The sequence below is a fragment of the Cricetulus griseus genome, chromosome 7, assembly GCF_003668045.3.
Source record: "Cricetulus griseus strain 17A/GY chromosome 7, alternate assembly CriGri-PICRH-1.0, whole genome shotgun sequence".
NCBI lineage: Eukaryota > Metazoa > Chordata > Mammalia > Rodentia > Cricetidae > Cricetulus > Cricetulus griseus.
Window position 1 is genome coordinate 68,049,881 of NC_048600.1, and position 5,846 is coordinate 68,055,726.

The following is a 5,846-nucleotide window of genomic DNA, read 5'->3' on the forward strand; positions in this document are numbered from 1 at the left end:
TTTAAAAAGTTATTTTATATGTGTAGGTGTTTTGCACCACTGAGACTCACATACAGTCTTCAATGTGGCTGCTTCAGCATTGTTAGAGTCCTAAGAGACTGGTAACAGACTGACCTCGACTATATGAGAGACTGAGAATTGTGAGGCTGGCAAACATTTGCTGTTTTAAGCTGTGAGTTTGGGGATATTATGCCCTGAGGGAATAAATAACTAGCACACAGACTATTTGCATCAAACCAGTATCCTGAAGAACAAACACACTTATAGTCCTTCTTACAGTTTCCAAGATAAAAGATAGTACAGTGCAGTGTACTGACTGAGAGCATAGCCTCTGGTTATGGTAGAGAAGATCAGAATCTGGGACTGGGAGATGACTCAGTCCATGTGAGGGTCAATATTGTCAGCTTGACAAGATCTAAGGTCATCTAGGAGACAAGCCTCCAGACATACCTGAGAGGGAGTGTCTAGATTTGGTTCACTGAGGTGGGAAGACCCTTCTTAACTCTTAGCTGCACCATTCCCATGGTTGGGATCATAGACAATAAAATGGATAGGGAGAGAGAGACAGAGGAGAGACACATGTGTGTATACCTATGTATAATATACACACATGTATGTATAATATACACACACATATATATATATATATATATATATATATATATATATGGATATGCATATACACAATGGAAAGCTATTCTGTCATTAAAAGAAACATGAAATCTTGTCATTTCCAAACTGACAAGATTTAATGCATCTGGAGGACTTATTATAAGTTAAATGAGTTAGTCACACAGAAACACTGAAGTACCTTATCATACTCTATTGTAATATTGAGACTCTTCTACACATAATTAAAAATAATAAAAAATAACCTTAAAAACTCTGAAACAGCTGTGTAAGTCAGTTTGTTGTTGTTATTGTTGTTGTTGTCATTGAATCTGTAACAAATAGAGAGAAATGACTTTGAGGAGGAAGGATTTATTTTGGCTCATGGTTTGGGTGGTTTCAGTCCATGGTCAATTGGCTCCATTGCTTCAAAGGCTGTGGTTAGGCAGATTATCACACTGGGGAGTGTGTGACAAAGCAGACATGCTCACTCCATGGCAGTTATGAAAGCAAAGGAGCCACAGGACAGATCCAGTGCCAAGACAGACCCTTGAAAGGCACATCCACCACACCCCTGTGATCCACTCCCTCCAACTCCTACTCACTCTATTCAAATGTTGAGTCTGTCACTGGATTGACCTATTAATTAGATTAGAACACTCACAATCTAGTCTGTGTAAGCTCCTTCATGGACACACCAGGAGGTATGCTCTACAAATCTCCAGGGTGCTTCTCAATCCAATCAAGATTAAGCATCACAATGGTTTTTTGCATAGACAGCTGTAAAACACTATTTTCATTGGGTCAGAACATCAGACTGGAGGAATAGGAGTTTCTCTATCTCTTCTGACATCCTAAGTACTACTACCCTGCATATGGATGTCCTGGGCCGAAAACAGCAGCTATGAGCTAGCAGGATGTGGTGGAGCAGAGCTTTGATTGTCAGTGGGGATGCAGTACTCGGCAGCATTCCCCAGGCATTCGATCTCAAAAACAACAGTATGGGCTGGGGAGATGTCTCCATGGGTAAAGTGCTTGCTTCACAAGCATGAGAGACTGAATTTGGATTCTCAAGTAAAAGCTGGGTGTGGCAGCATGCATTTATAATCCCAGTGCTGGGGGGTGGGGCAGAGACAGGTGGATCCCAGGAGCTCCCAGGATCCAGGAGCTACATAGTCTAGTCATAAGAATGAGATCCAGGTTTGGTGAGAGATCCTATCTCAAGGCAATACATTGGAAAGTGAGACAGGAAGACACCTGAATTTCTGCATGTGAACACATCCAAATATGCATGCTCACATTCATGTAACACACTCACACACACACTCCATGTATATAGACAAACACACATTTATCTCATATACCTACACACACACACACACACACACACACACACACACACACACACACCCCATGCACACACATGCCCATATATATCCTACAGACATAAAACAGCTCACACACACACACACACACACACACACACACACACACACACACACACAAACAAAGAAAAAAAAAGAGAAAAATTTCCATAATATTAACAGCAGTAGTAACTTGATCTCACTCCTTTTGGGTTAGCTCTGTCTGCATGAAGTGTGAAGTATTGCCTTTACCCTTTGAAGACAGGCTATCAGATTCTAGAACACAAGGAAAAGATGTCAATGACACCAGTGCTGAAAATTCAATTTCTCAGTGTGTGTGCTGATGTGTGCCTATGACCCCCGACTCAGAGGAGAAATGCAGCTACTTCAAGGTCAGCCGAACATCAAAAGACCTTATCTAAAAAAATAAAATAAAAAGAGCTGTGTCTATGGCTTGGCTCATAGTGTCCAGCAACCCGAGATGGATCCCAGTGTATGATACCTCAGGAACTGGTCAGCTCCTGGGCCTAATAAAGGGCCACCTCCACAGCTCTTGGTCAGGCATAAGGCGATCCCCTGCTCTGACAATGACTACCTCTCCATATGAACCAGTGACTGAAATTGGTGTTGGTGCCTTTGGGATGGTGTACAAGGCCTGAGATCCCCACAGTGGCCACTTTGTGACCCTCAAGAATGTGAGAGTTGCGAATGGAGAAGGAACTGGAGGGGGCTTTCCCATCAGCACAGTTTGTGAGTTGCCTTTCTGAGGAGGCGGGAGGCCTTTGAGTATTATAACGTTGTTGTAGCTGTATGGCTAATGAATGTCTGTACTACTTCCTGAACTGATGGAGACAGCAAGGTCACCCTAGTGTTTGAGCATATTGACTAGGACCTAAAGGCATACCTGGAAAAGCATCCCCACTAGGCTTGCCAGTTGAGACCATCAGGAATCAGTATCAGTATCTAAACAGCCTATATTTTCTTCATGAATATTGCATTGCTCACCAGGACATGAAGCCAAAGAACATTCTGGCAACAAGTAATGGGGCAGTCAAGCTGGCTGACTTTGGCTTAGCCAGAATGTACAGCTACCAGGTGGCCCTCACACCTGTGGTTGGTACACTCTGGCACTGTGCTCCTGAAGTTTTTCTGCAGTCCACACATGCAACAGCGGTGGACATGTGGAGTGCTGGCTCTATCTTTGCAGAGATGTTTTGTTGAAAGCCTGTCTTCTGGGGGAAATTCCAAAGCTGACCAGTTGGACAAAACCTTTGATCTCATTGGATTGCCTCCAGAAGATGGCTGGCCTCCAGAGGTATCACTACCCCAGGAGCCTTTTCCCTCAGAGGGCCTCGGCCAGTGCAATCAGTGCTGGAGACAAGGAATCCCAAGTGCAACTGCAGGATTAACCCACAAGTGAATCTCTGCCTTCCAGCCTTGCAGCACTCATCTACACAAGGAAGAAGGTGACCCCGAGTGAGAAGAGTGGCTGCCTTTCCCCGCTTCTGGACACTTGAGCAGAGAGAACGTCACTGAAAAGGCAACCTCTGCCTTCCTCTGAGGCTGTGGAGACGCCTCCAGTTTTATTTTTCCCCCAGAGAATATTTAAACCTTAAGTGACATTCCCCACTCCTCTATATGAGGCTTACCTATTGTCTTCCCATTTCTCTACACCAAATAGAGTGTATCTTGTCTTCTTCCCTCTACGATTTATATTGGGACCCTTTCTTGTTTTATACAGGAAAACAAAACAGGACAAAGAAACAAAAAACTAAAAAGAAAGATGAGTTTTTCCAAAGTTTGGTGAGTATGTGGGATCCCTCCTGGACACTGGGTCACTGATGTAATTTGATTCCTCTCCTAGCAAAGGCAAGATATGAATAGGCTGCTACAGGCCAAGAGTGGGCTTTGGGAATTGGGTGAGAAATGTGATATTCATTTTCTGGACACTCACATTTTAGTTGGGAGGCATACAATACTCTGGTGAGAATAAATAGAAATTCTGCACAGTGGCTAGTGCCAAGAATGAGCAAGAGAGAATGGTGATTAAGAAGCACCTGGTGGTGGCTACTTTAGAGTGAATGGGTGAGGGAACACTATTCTAGACGGCAATGTCTGAGCTGAGCAGCAAGACAGAAAAGACCGGCCTCCATAAAGACTGTGTAAGGAATGATACCAACCAGAACAGCATGTGAACTGACTATAAGGCAGAGGATGTGTCTGGAATGTCTGAGTCACAAAGTGGAGGTGTGACAGGAACACAGCAATCAAAGTGGGTAGGCACAGGACATAGGTCATACATGAGGGCAGAAGGTGGAATCCACCTAAGAGCACCAGTAGACAGTTCCAAGATGTGTGTGGGGGGCAGGGGAGGGAAATGGTGGCATGGCTACTATTGTTACTATCTAGGGGGTCTTGATCTGGTTCATTTTCCTTGCCTGTTAAAAAATTAAAAGGTAGGAAAAACTCAAGCATAACAGGTAGACACAGGGGAATTATCTAACACAGCCAACAGGATCAGACAGAATGAGTAGTTGAAGAAAGACTTTCATTAGGATTGAGGAAGCAGACACACAGGGAGAAAGACCCTCTGCAGACTAGAAGTTGGACTGAGGAAGTCTCTCTTTTTTTTTTTTTTTTTTTGGTTTTTCGAGACATGGTTTCTCTGTGTAGCTTTGGAGCCTATCCTGGCACTTGCTCTGGAGACCAGGCTGGCCTCGAACTCACAGAGATCCGCCTGCCTCTGCCTTCCGAGTACTGGGATTAAAGGCTTGCACCACCAACGCCCGGCCGAGGAAGTCTCTTCTTGAGGGCTTGCTCTTCCTGGCCTTGACCAGTATTCTAACAACGATGCCCCAGTGTCAACAGGAAGTAGTCATAGTAGGTTATGCTACCCCTAACCACTTGTCAGCAAAAAAGCAAGATGTTAAGTCTCAAATCCTGGACAAGTGGCTGAGGCATATCAAAGCAGACCTGGCCCTCAGTCCCTACCTGTTACCTGACATGGCTGGCATACCCCCTTACCCTAAACTTCACTAGCCCACAGCCTGGGCTATCCTAACCCGAGAGGCTCTTCCCTATACAACCCAGACATTTTGGTTACCTGCCCTTTTTGTATCTTTGGCCTCTTGGCTGCTGCACCTGTTCCCTTTCTCTCCCCTCTTCTTTCCCCTCCCCCCTCTCCTCACATGTTCACTCTGGACTCTCCGGACATCTGGACTCTCCCAGATGTCTCTGCCTCTGGCTATGCTCTCCCTTTTATGTGCAATAAACTTTCATCTCCACCATACCTAGGAGCAGTCATGTCCTTACTTTTATTTCTTTTTTTCATTCATGGCCAAGGGTTTTTGACCCGTCCCACGGGTCCAGTCATTCAGGGTTCCAAAGGGGGGCTGCCTGAAAGAGTCATGGGCGAGAGAAAGAAAGGAAACCAAGTGGTGCAAGAAAGGACAAGAGTCCGTCTATGCAATGTCAAGGTCTCGATTTATTGGGGCTTAGAGTGGGCTTAAATAGCCCTGCAACAATAGAATTGGGGGGAATGACAGAAGGAACATCTGGTATTTGCTGGGACTGGAACATTCTTCTTATCAGCTGGAACATCTAGTGGTCTTCCTTGGAACATCGAACAGAAAAGCCCCAGACCCTTTCTCGGAACAGAAGCAGTTAGCAGTTCCGCTTGGCCAAACCGTGTCTAATTACAAGTTACAGGAGGCTCACAGAGCTGGCTTTAAGCTGCAAACTTAAAGGTCATTAAAAGGCTTACAAAGGTGGGCTTTAAGCCGCATAGTTTTGGGCCCACGGCCCCTTACATCTCCCCCTTATTTTTTCCTTTACAAAGGAGGGAGGTGAGGACTAGGCCACAGGTAGCATTCT

The 5,846-nt window shown here is 45.0% G+C and overlaps 1 pseudogene; it reads left to right on the forward strand.

Annotated features, from left to right (window-relative positions):
* The first annotated feature begins 2,560 nt into the window (after positions 1-2,560).
* LOC100755502 lies at positions 2,561-3,453 on the forward strand (annotated as a pseudogene).
* The last annotated feature ends 2,393 nt before the right edge of the window (positions 3,454-5,846 follow it).